The sequence below is a fragment of the Octodon degus genome, unplaced genomic scaffold (genome assembly GCF_000260255.1).
Source record: "Octodon degus isolate 3935 unplaced genomic scaffold, OctDeg1.0 scaffold00219, whole genome shotgun sequence".
Taxonomy (NCBI): domain Eukaryota; kingdom Metazoa; phylum Chordata; class Mammalia; order Rodentia; family Octodontidae; genus Octodon; species Octodon degus.
In genome coordinates this window covers 3,402,486-3,416,183 of record NW_004524795.1, presented here as the reverse complement: position 1 = coordinate 3,416,183, position 13,698 = coordinate 3,402,486, and positions in this window count along the sequence as shown.

The following is a 13,698-nucleotide window of genomic DNA, read 5'->3' as shown; positions in this document are numbered from 1 at the left end:
CCTTGAGTGTTCTTCGTAAGCCAGGCAAGAGTTTAAGTAGTTTATGTCTATTTGTTCCTTTTAGCCCTACCACAACCCTCTTGTGCTTTTATGATTCTCATTTTACAATTGAGACCAGAGATGGTAAGCAACCTGCCCAAGCAGTACAGCCAGCAGACAGCTCAGCAAGGATTTGAACTGGATGTCTTCCTCCAGGGTCCACATTCTTAAAGATTAAGCTAACTCTTACAAAGTTAGCTTCTGGCTGGCATGGATGTGGTGATACGAAGACTTCTAACAGCAAAGGGTGCTGTGTGAGAGGACTTGAAGGCACAATCCGCCTGAAACCCTGGATGTGAGATCGCTTCCCTCCCTGTGCCAGGAATCCTAAGTAATCAAACGGCGTTTGGACACAGAGTTTGTCTTGGAGGAAATCAACATGCCTTAATTAATTGCCAAAGTCTCTTCCACCTCCAAGACAATGAATCTGTGACCCAAAATGCTAAAGTTATTGAACCCTTAGACTGGGGAAAGGGGGAATCTCACTTTTGAGATAAAGGAAGTGAAGGTTAATAGAGACATTGTGGTTTCTAGACAAGTGAAGGCTCCTATCTGGGTGAATCTGAAGAACAGATTTCCAAAACTGCTGATCTGACTTGAGATAGCAGTTCATATCAGAAAAGTGTCCACTTCTTCAAAATTACTCTTTCAGCTAAGTGTTATATTGGAAAACTAGCCTGTTAGTTTGTGATGCCGGTTTGAAAGGAACCTGTTAGCTCTGTGACACAGATGAGAGCAGTCACCTGATTTTAAAAAGCATGTACGCGTCGTTGTGACAAAGTGCATCAACTCAGACATTTTAAAGATAAATAACTAGAAAGGAAGAAACAGAAAACCAGAAGATGCGATGGCCCTTTGGCGCCATTTAGTCTAAGACCAGCTCTGGCCTGAGGAAAGGCAGGGAACTGCGAGTTCCTTATTTTTCCTACTGGGTCGAGGGCCCAGTGCCACCCCAGGGTCGACATTAGCTCCAGTTCTTTATTTAGTAAAACGAAAACTCCACGAACATTCTGGCACTCGGCGGCATGAGTTGGCTCCTCCGAACTAAGATCTCTGCTATTTAGGGACTCTACAAAACAGAAAAATGTGTATTACCAAATAACTATTTAGAGAAAATATTGAAAAAAGATCTAGCGAGAACTGTTTGTTTTAATATGGTCTGTTTACAATGCATTATTACTGGATCGCAGAGTGTGTGCTAAGGGAACAAAAATGCATTTGCATTTTTTTCAGGGTCAAAATAGCCATGTTCAGACAGTGCACAACAATCTCTCTTGCAGTTATTTTTCTTCTGTTTTTGTGGCATTTGACAGATTCTAGAAGTTCATCTAATTTGACCTTTGGCTAAACTGCTGTTATTACTATGAAAATGTATTCTCTCCTCAGGAGAGGTCTCTTTCTCACAGAGAGTCAGTTGCTGCAACTCTGTTCTCAAGGGTCTAGATCATTGGTGTGGCACCATTCACAGTTCTGTGGCTCATCCAATTCCTCTTTTATCCTTCTCTTCAGAATCACCAGTTTGCTTGGGAAATCAGTGGGCTCTATGGATGCATGGATCATGACTGGCTGAATTAGTCATGACAAGTCTGTACCCTGCTGTCCCAGTGCTCATTCTGATGACTGATTGGAGCAATCAATGCCTAACTAGGCAGTGGAGAAAATTCTATCCCTGTTCTTCACTCTTGCCTCTTCTACCTTCCATATTTGAGAGAAGGCTAAAGACAGAGCCAGCCACCCTGTGACCCTGGGGCAGCCGTCATAAGGAAAAACAACCAAAAAGAAGGGCCGCATTGCCTTCCCTGATACCACTGGGCAACTTCAACCCATGAGAGTAGCCTGGCTTTTTAATATTTCAGAAAAATTACTTGAGTGATAAGTGCTGTGCTACATTATATTTTCATTTTCTATTAATCGGTTGTACCCAGCAAACATATTCCTCAGCCATGAATCCAAGTTTCTTTGTTGCCAAAACTTATATTGTCCCATGAAGCATAATGAGGACAGCAAGAGAAAAGTATTGCCGGCCCCGGAGGCAATTTTGCAAGACAATTTTAAGAGATGTTTTCAACTCTGGAAGTTTTATGGAAACAAGTGGCTACATTGAACAGAGCAGGACTCATTTGATTATAATACTTGGTTCAAGAGAGGGTCATTTATTTTATGTCCCACCTCATAGATGTTATAACTAAAACTAAATGCTGATTAAAGCCATAATCTGGGATGATCTTGGAGTACACCCATTACTTAGCTTCATAGTTTCAGTTCCGTTGTCAAGACAAATTCTCGATTTGCTTTACGCCACATGAAAGGATTATTGGGATGAATTTAGGCCCTGTTTCACTCTCACCCCAGCTCACAGAAAATTTTGAAAATTATTTTTGTGACAATTTCTGAAAAACAACCTGTGTGCTAAGCATTCAGTGAGAGATTTCAGCCTTTCACTCAGGACCATTTGATGTCCAGTTTAATCAGCCTTGTAATATCGTCTAAACTTTTAGTTCTTTATTTTTGTTAGTGCCAAACCTGAATTGTTCGGTCATAGATTTTTAGAAATATGTAAAATTAAGAAAACAGGATAGAACTCTTCACTTCTGCAGAACTGTCACAAAGGAACAATTATTCAAAGTAAAAGTACACTTAAAAACTTGGCATTCTGATGATAAAATATGACATTAAAATAAATACCAGAAAAGTGAAAGGGGCATTTATTAAACCTAAAAACAGGTAGGAGAAATTAGTATTTGTCTGATCTCAAAGCAAAAAAAGAAAGGATCTAAGCACAAAACTAAAGAAAAAGTAAAGAAATTCATAAATATAACTGCCTAAAAGTTTAATCTTCTCTATCTCACAAATAGACAAAAAATAATGTCACAATAGTAAATGAAGAAAAAGCACATAGATGAGAAAATGATGTCATATACAATGAAGAGACAAAATTGGGCAAGAACACACATATGACTTTTAGCAAAGAAGAAATCCAAGTCATTGATAAACACTTATTTCACATATTCCTGATACTGGGCCATAGTACTGAACATGGAGTTAGTGGAGCATATGAAAAATGTTAGCATTGTAATAGGTTAAAAACTACAACAAAATGCTATCACAAAATGAACCACAAAGATTTTTCAAAGTGTTACAAAGAAGTGATGATGAGAAAGAAGTAAAATAGGTACATTGATGTTTCCAATAGCTTTTAAACTTCTCAGAATAACAACTGAGCAACATTATCAAAAGAAAGCATTTCAGATCCTTTGATCTGGCAAATACACTCCTAGGAAATCATTCTAAAACAACAAAAGCAAAATGTGTTCAAAGGATTTATGTGAGAATAAGAACATCTCAGATTGGTTTATAATAATGAACAAACCAAAAAATAATAATAAAAAAAACCTAGGAAAAAAACTACATGTTCCAATAGTGAATTAAAAAAAAAAAACTATGTACTCACAAACCAGAACTTTAAAAATACCCTGATTCTGAAAAATAAATACATGAGCCAGGTATGGTGTCACCTCACACACCTATAATCCTGGAGGATCACTGCCAAGTTTGAGACCAACCTGGGCTACAAAATGAGCTCAAAGTTATCTTGAACTGCACAGTGAGACCCTGTCTTAAAAAGACAAAACGAAACAAAAACATGAAAATAAGTATGGTATTTGGTCAAAAGCAAGCTATAAAATTACAAGGTTCAAATTATATTTTAAACATGTATCTTTAAATAAATACAGTATTTTTTTCCCAGAATATGAAGCACGTTCACTTTCAGCTTTGGATTTTGCTTATTTGTTTTAATTTGGTGCTGGGAATGGCACTCATGACCTTGCACACTCTAGGAAAGAACTTGATCCTGAGTTATATCTTCAGCCACTTTTAAGATCCCAGGGCCAGGGAGATAGCTCAGTAGAATAAGTGCTTGCCTAGCAAGCACAGGGTCTTGAGTTCAATCCTAGTACCACACAATAAATAAATAAATAAATAAATAAATAAATATCCCAAAGTAAAGCTGTTTCTGTAAGGTCTTTTTTAATCTTATCTTTTTTTATATTTTATTTATTTTTTATCTTTTGAGACAGGGTCTCGCTATGTAGTTCGGGCTGGCCTTGAACTCACTTTGTAGTGCAGGCTGTCCTCAAGCTCACAGCAATTCTCCTACCTCAGCCCCCTGAATGTTGGGATTACAGACACGCAACATCATGCCTGACTGCGATGTTTTTTTCTTACAGTGTAATCAAATATGATAATTTTTAAAATTCAAACTTCATCTTCAACAAAACTCAGACAAAGCTATTGGGGGACAATGTCTGTGGCTCTCTCTCATTTCTGAACATCTCATAAGCAGGAGTGTTCACTGTGCTTACTGTGGACTATCTTGGGTTTTAGACACAGTGTCTCTGTCTGAAGCAAAGACCACACATCTTACCACCCAGTATCAGAGATCTGGGTTCCCTAAACTCATGGTTGGTCACTAAACCCAGAGCAATCCCAGCATCCACCTGGGACTCTCCATGGTGCCCTAGTGGAACACAAGGTACCAAGGAAACCAATGCAAACATCCTGCTTATTCTGCTTGCTTTATCTGGATCTGATTCATGAGTCTTGTGCCTTTTGCCAGCATCCATAAAATAGAGGCACTTGCTAGCTTGTAAATAGGACAAAACCTCAGAATCTTCATCATTCTTAACTCTTCTTTAATTATGAATCACCAGATTTGAGCGACAGCCGTAATATGCAGTGAAAACCATTTAAGAATGGGGGGGGGGGAAATCCGGAGAAGTAATGTTTGTATCCTAGAAATGTTTAAAGCATGTAGCTCTTCAAGATAAGTGACAAACAAAGGAAAGGGGAAACCCCCAAATCACCTGATGGAAACAAAGGAGACAATTTAAGGAGACAGGCAGTGGAAGTGTTGGAGCTTCCTGGGTCCTACATGGAACTAAGGAATAGTGGAAGAAGAGAAGTTAAATGGAGAGAGAGAGAGAGAGAGAGAGAGAGAGAGAGAGAGAGAGAGAGAGAGAAACTGTTCAAATGGGTGAGGTAAAATGAAATAAAGAAGATTTGGATTGTTAGCAACAAATAATGTTCACATTTCTAAGAACGGGTAAGTAAATCTTAAGTATCTTAAACACATGAGTATATATCAAGCACAGGTGCACCTTCTGGAAGCTTCACCTGAGAGAACTCCTGTTGGATATAGCTCCATTCTCAGATCTGTACCCAATAAATAACCACTACACAAATGTGAAAATACCTGTCAAGAATATAATAAAAAATATATAATGCAGAACATAATTAGTCTGGAATCAACAAACAAATTGGATAGACAAAAAGAGCCAAAACACTCACCAAAAAATATTACCACTAGACAGACAAAAGTCACATTGAAACATCTCCTATACATTAATGCAGTTATATTACAAATCCATTAAAGAGACAAAAGCTTAGCACAAATTCTGGAAAGCTATGATGAGGTAACTGAAATACAGAGAAAGATGAAGTAAGACTCAGAAAAAGAGCAAATTCCCAGCTGAAATCCCTATAATGGATAAATCACAATGAGAAATAAAAGATCAGGTTGAAGAAAGCAACAAAATTAACTCTAATGGACAAATTAAAATTGAGATCCTTGGCGAGTCATGGTGGCATATGCCTATAAATCCAATTGCTCTGGAAACTGGGGGAAGGAAAATTACAAATTCTAGGCCAGCCAAGGCAACTGAGGGAGACCTTGTCTTACAATAAAAATTTTTAAAGGGCTGAGGATGGAACTCACTGGTAGAGTGTTTGCCTGGCATGAGGCCTTTGGTTTAATCATCAGTACTTTAAAAAATGTGATGAATACAGAACAATCAGAGTAGGCAAAAAGCATAAAGAAATATAATTCTACAAACTATTTCAGAAATAGATAGCCTGATTTTATATATTGAATAAAGCCATCATAGCTAAGGGGAAAACAGCATTAGAATATTCAAAATTAAATATCAAGAAGTCTATAAGGAGAAAAATATACATGTTACTTCCAGCCTTTTCCATGGAAATATTTTACATTAAAAGACAGAAAAACAATATCCATAAAATCTTTATGCATGCAATAAATGTTTAATCTATAAATTGTATAGACAACCAACCATAGGTGTCAATGTGTAGGAAGTCATTACTTGAATATGCAAAGCTTTATGGCATATAAATATCACTTGGATTATCTTGGAAAATTACCAAAGAATAAATTCCAGTTCACAAAAAAGAGAGAGATAGACCATGAAAAAGGAGAGAAGTATTAAAAATTAAAAGCTATTAAGTTGAAGAACTAACACAAAGATATAATGGTTACATTTATAAAACAGATTTAAAATGTTGTAATTTTGCATAATTTAAGAATTGAAAACTAAAAACATTGTCATGGGAAGGAGAAATCATAGAGTGTATTATTGTAAATGTGATTCATTTTCTTATCCATCATAGTTGGAGGAAAGATATCAATTGTAGCTGACACAAACAATCATGGTATAAGTATTTAAACTTTATGGTAACTAGGTAACAGACAAAGAAAAAATAATATGACAGGCTAAAAGGAGATGTTGGAGGAAATGAAACAGAGATAAGATGAAGTGAAAATCTATTCATTGCCAGTGTTATAAACAGGTCTCACATCTAAGGAAATAATGGATTAAATTCACAGAATCCTTCAGAATTTGCAGGGATTTAGCTCTAGGGCCCCCACATGTGCCAAAATCTACAGATGCTCAAGTTCTCAGATGAAATGATGGATATTTGCATGTAGTCTGCACACATCTTCTCATTTACTTTAAATAATCTCCAGATTATGGATAGTACCTAATACAGTATAAATTCTATGTAAAGGGTTGTTACATTGTTTAGGAAACAATGACCAAAATGGTAGTTCAGTACGACTGCAATTTCTAAAAATACCTTGGACCGAATTCACGGACATAAAGGGCCAACTGTATAAAGTAAGTTGTTAATTTTGAAAAGTACTCAAATAAAAATAACAAATAAATTCAAATGATTAGAAAAAATATACCTTTATATAGGAACACATGGAAGTTTTTCTAGAACAAGAAAAATTTTGAGAGAATAAAGCTTTGCTACTAATTACTCCCCACCTTTTTATTTTATATTTTAAACTATCAATTAATTAGAATATAAGAGACACAATTTCATGGGCTACTGTCCTTTCCCTTCATCGCCATAGTAACCACTGTTAGCCGAGCTCCGTAACTAATTTGAGATCATTGCTCATGCCTGAGTCAAATCTATCAGATAAGATACTGTTTAGGTAGCCAACTCTTATGTTAGGTCTGTGAAAAAGTCTATAAAAGACTTGTTTACATGCCAAAATGCTGCTTGTTTGCAAAAAGTTGCACTGTGTGAAATACAGTCTTCTTCCTTTAAAACTGGAGAGGGGGACCCGGGGAGATAGCTCAGTAGAATAAGCACTTGCCTGGCAAGCACAGGGTCCTGAGTTCAATCCCCAGTACTGCAAAAAAAAAAAAAAAAAAAATTGGAGACGGTAGGTAAGAATGAAACTTTAGAAAATAAATCAAGTCAATACAAATATTTAAAATCTGCTGCATACACATGGACTACTTATGTGTGCTTATGAATGTTCATATATAAGTTTATTCCTCCATAATTATTATGTACAAGATAGCCTAAAATTATCAGTTCTCCATGGTTAAAGTATAATGGAGATTTTGAGCATTATCTGGATTAGTATTTAAAAATAGTTGAGAGATGGAAAATATTTTACTCTAATCATCCAAATAATCAAGTGAAAAAGACTTAAAAATGAATTATATGATAAGCTAAAGCTAAATATGCACTTCATATAACTAAATATAAATACAATAAGAGTCTATTATAATTGTATAATTCCTTCCCCTTGGAAGAAATGGAACAGGGGTGGAACTACAGACCAATTCTAACCAACAGAACATAGAAGGCTGATGGATTTCCATGTTTATGTTTGTCTACATTTATGTTTATATTTGATTAGGTTTATACTATAATCCTATGTTTTATTATATTACATTTATGTTCAGTTAGGTCATACTGTAATCAAAGTGAAGGGCCTTTGCTGAAGTCATAAAGATTCAAGTCAATTTATTCTTTTATTTATTCTTTTAAAAAGAACCTCAGGTTGAAGCAAAGAGAAGCATTTCATTATAAAGATGGAACAAAGTTATCAAGCAACACAAACAATAATTTTAATATCAATCAAATCTGAATTCAGAACAAAGTTTTAAATAAAACAATGAAACCCCCTTGATGTTTACAAAGACTGAATCCACCATAATTTCAGCAATTAATAACTGCACTTCAAATAAGAGTGCATCAAAACCATAAAGCCAAGACTCCCAGAAATAAGATGAGAAACACATTAGTAAAAGGAGACTTTATCATCTCAGTATATAACATTCGAAACACTCCCAAAAAAAATTTCCTAAGGACATGGATCATCTAATAACATAATAATAAACTTCACAAGCAAAATTTCTATGTCAGACTCCATATTCTGCAGAAAGAAAATAGATAGCTGTATTCACAAAAAATACCAGAGAATAGCCAGCATGCGAGGAAGTCCTTCTCAGATGCCAAGATGTGTTGAAGTAGTACATCTTTGGATCATTTCACAATAAAAGAAAACATAATAAAATGGAAAACAGTATTAAGCCACATGTTTTAGTCAGGATTTCCTTAAAAGCAGAACCTAAGATAAGAATCTAGGAGCAAGTAGCTTGTTTGGAAGGCAAGTAGACAAATGTGACAATGTGGAGAAAGTAACATAAGGAGGAGAGAAAAATCAAAAAACATAGTTGGAGAGAGGAAGTTGGAACTATGCTGAGGAGCCTGAGGATCCATGAACATGGTACCTCAGAACTTTCCCATGGAAGGGGGCCAGTATTTACCTACTGACTTCCGTCTTATGTATTGACAGCTGCCTGGGAACACTATTTGTCTGGCCTTAGTTCCCTGTAATCTTGGGGGAGCCTCAGCAGAGAAGAGAGAAACCACAGCAGACACCAGCAATGGAAAGGTGTGAACATGCACGGCTGTCTCCACAGCCACAGGTAGACTCAGAGAAAGGCCAAGTGGCTTGGTGTGGACATACCACAAGCAGCCTCTAATGAGTTATGCCCTTGTATAATTCTTTCCCCTTGGAAGAAATGGAACAGGTGGGAACCAGAGACCAATTCTAACCAACAAAACATAAAAAGATGATGGGTTTCCATGTTTATGTTTGTTTACATTTGTGTTTATATTTGATTAGCTTATACCATAATCCTATGTTTTATTATGTTACATTTATGTTCAATTAGGTTATACTGTAATCAAAGTGGCTTTGCTCAAGTCATGAAGATTCAAGTCAATTTATTCTATTACTAAAAGATATATTATCCTGAGTGGACTTGGCTGGTCTCTTCTTGAAGTTAGGGAGATCCCTCCTGTTGACCTGGTAGAAGAAAGCAGCCATATTGTCAGTTGTCTTTGACATATGATCTCTTCCCAGCTCACAGAGTGGTGAGACCCTGAGCAAGGAATCCTGGGATGCTGGCCCACAAAAACTGTGAGTCGGTGACTGTTCTCTGAAGTCAGTTTGTAGTGAACTACTATATTGGGCAATGTTATGGTTTGTGTCTAGTTGTCTCCCCAGAGCCTCATGCAATCACTGGGGCAGGCTTCTAGAGTTTATGATTAATTCATGATCCAGTGCTGGAATTATGGACGTGAGTGCTACTCCCACCCTAGCATGCATAACCCGAATACAGTATAAGGAGGAGAGAGGCTTGCTAGCTGCTGCAGCCACTGCTCCTCCCTTGGCTCTTTGCTGCTTTCTGCCACCATGAACTGCCCGCTTCCATGTGCCACTCTGCTTTGAACCAGTCCAGTATGGACTGAAACCTCCTCTAACTATGAGCTTGATAAACCTTTCCTCCTTTAATTTTCAGTATTGGGTATTTTGTTCCAGCAACGGGAGAAAACTAACTGAGACAGGCAATACAGAAAACAGATATGAGATATGAGGTCAGGCAACAGCACAGTCTGTTTCACCACAAAGTAAGTCATAATTAGTAGACAACTACATTTTTTTCTAAATAGCTCTTGGATCTAAGAGCCACCAAAATTAAAAATATAGATCATAGAAGAAATAACAATGCGAACACTTGCAATCAAAACTCCTGCTGTGTAATGTAAACAGAACAGGAAAATTCACCGCCTTCCTGCTCACATTTAGAAAGCAAAAAGAATAAAACTGAATGTGTTAACTAGGAAAATTAACAGCAAAATCGATTTAGAGAAAGCAAAACTAGGTATTAGCAAAGTGAGTGAGGAGAAGTAGAATAAAAGGTTAAGAGGTAAAATTAGCATATTTTCATGAGGTGGTTCCTTGAATAATAAAGTAAAATTAAAGTGTAGTCCACTCACTCTAATTAGGAAAAAGAAGTCTACTTAAATGTGCAAAATAAGAAATTAAATGGATGAACACAAATGCAGAGAAAATTAAAAACAATAAACTATACTACTCCTGCCTCATTTGGTCAATGATGATCAACTACAGTTGGAAAAATGCTAAAATGGGAAACTCTAGGAATAAACAATTTCTACATTTTAATGCCAAGTGGATTGATGAAATCTCGTGCCATCCCACTCTGCCCCACTCAAGATGTGAACAGTCTCTCTGTCCAGTGGCTACCTGGCCATAGTCGCTCAGGAGCTACGTTCATCATTAGATCTGCAGCTGCAGCTCGGCAGAGCTTATGTTCAAGGAATCTTTGTTTCATTTCATAATGATGCAAAGGCACAAGCATAGTGATACTGACAGTTTGATATGTCAAACAGATGTTAAGTGCTTTATCTAAACAAAAAGGTGGGGGCCGGGGAGATAGCTCAGTAGAATAAGCACTTGCTTGGCAAGTGCAGGATCCTGAATTCCATCCCTGGTACCACAAAATAAATAAATAAATAAATGGAGTAGAATTTTAAAAGGTGGGGGGATGGGGATATAGCTCAATAGAATAAGCACTTGCCTGGTAAGTACAAGGGCGTGAGTTCAATCCCTGGTTCCGCAAAAAAAAAAAAAAAAAAAAAAAGTGAAAGTTCTGACTTAAAAGGAAAAATATGGTATGCTGAGCTTGCTCAGCTCTTCACTAAGAATCAATCTTCAGTGAAGTTGTAAAGAAGAAGAAAGAAATTCATGCATTAAGAGTTTTGGAATTCACATTTCATGTACAAGAGACTCCTTTTTTTTGTTTTGCTCCGAATGCCTTCAGGGCAGGTTTGGCTGACTGGAGTTGTGGGGATCGAACCACAGCAACCTGAGCCAGACTGCTTTGTTGAAGCAGCCACTTAAAGAACTGAGCTGATCAATGTCCATTTTGTATCTGTGTATTCAAAGTGGTTAGGACAGATATATAGTTACATTCTCTTAATGAATAGAGGGATTTGTTCTAATGGTGTTTGTAAATTGGATATCAAGTCCGCATCTCGTACAGCAATTAACCACTAGGAAGAATGTATGCAATGTGTTAATTATTGAAACTGTCCTACCAATTTGGTTTGAAACTGTCTCATTGCTATTTGTTTCTCAATAAAATTATGGAAAAAAAATAAAGGAAAAGTATATGCCCTTCCTTGTAATGTCAGCCATTACTAAAATGATTCTGATTAACCATGTTCTCCTCCAAATATACATGATTTCCTATCTGACCAGCAATTCTAATCATCTATTATAAATGTCTGTCTAATCATTAAGCATTATTTTGAAATAAAAACTGCTGTATTTTTTACTTTTAAACCAAAGAGAGAGAGAGAGAGAGAGAGAGAGAGAGTCCTGTACTACACTTTGGTCAACACTATAGAAATATATTTGAAAGGTTGATGGATTTAATGTTTTAATAGAAAAGTATGAATGTCAATTAGGACTCCAAAAGAGGTAGAAGAGGAAGCAAAGCAGGTGGCCATGTAAGGCAGGTTGGTGAAAGCTAGGTAACTCAGGCAAGGACATTACATCAGGAAAGTGTAGTGAGACAGGAAAGGTGCTCTAACTGCCCAGAGCATTCGGGGCCAAGGCTATAAACAACTACAGGTCTCTAAACTGAGGTAATAGGATTCAATTATATGATTTCTCTGTCTGAAAAGAAATCAAATCAGAGAAATTATACTAAAAAACACAGATGTAGTTAATAAGTAATTCATGATTTCTTAACAAAGTAACCCAGATAATGTCACAGGATAACTGTGACAAAACTTTTTTTTATGTATTTGGTTGTTACAGGGTCTCATGACACAGCTTGGATTCATAGTGAGCCTCCTGTTCTCAGCCTCCCCAGTGCTGGGATTATAGGCATACACCACTACACTGAGACTCTGTGGGCAGCTCAGCCCACTCTGGGGTCGGGACTGATGCAGCATGTGGTACTGGGGACCTGCACTTGCATCAGCTTATCTAAGCAGGAGCTTTAGTCTGCTGAACTATCTCACCAACCCATGTGGTAAAACTTTTAAGGTTTAATGTCATTCTATTTTAACTGCTCAAGACATAAAAAAAAGTAGGTAATACTTCTAGTTCTTTTTATAAAGCTGAACATTTGAGAGTTCAATATCACTAAGAAAGATAAACTTCACTTGTAAATATTGATGTGAAAAGTTTATGTAAAATATTAGAATACAATGACATATTAAAAATTGAATTCCAAGTTAGGCTGATATTATAAATTATAATCAGAAATATCAAAAAATGTCCTATTAGAAAATTGACATATATTTGATCTTAGCCAGACATGGTGTCTCATGTCTATAATTCCAGCACTTACGAGGTTGAGACAAGTAGACTGTCATGAGTTCTAAGTCAGCCTGGGCTACCTAGTGAATTCAGGACCAGCCTAGACTAACTGCTGTGACCCTATTACCTCCTCCAAAAAAAATACATATATATATATACATATATATACATATATATATATGATCTTAATTACAGATATATATTTGATCTTAATTATGGATCATTAATGAAAAAGTCATAGGAACTTATTCAAAATATGTAAAGGCATCTGCTAATATTCAATATCCAATCTTGACCTCACCAAGCAGAAATGAAATAGAAATAGATGAAGGTCTATATTCAACCACATGGCAATATCACATCTAAGGGAGAAATACTATAAAACTCACTAAAGATGGAATAAATTAAGGATGGATCACTCTTGTTATTTAATTTTCATATAGAGCCACTAATGAAATTAATTACATAGAGAGAAAAATGTATAGAACTTGGAAAGAATAAAGTAATCTCATTATTTATAAATGATATGACTGTACGCCTATAAAGCATAAAATAGGAGCTGAGGAGATAGCTCAGTGATCCAAGCACCTGCTTGGCAAGCACAAAGACCCAAGCTTGAGCCCAGGTAGTACACGCTGAGCTGGCCCCAAAACCTCTAGCATTGTAGCGCATGCCTATAATCCCAGCACTGGAGAGGCTGAGACAGGAGGATCACTATGAGTCTGAACTATGGAGTGAGACTCTGTCAAATAAATAAATAAATAAATAAATAAATAAATAATCCATTTTAGAACTAAATTTTTTTTTTCCGGAACCGGGGATTGAACTCAGGCCCTTGCACTTGCCAGGGA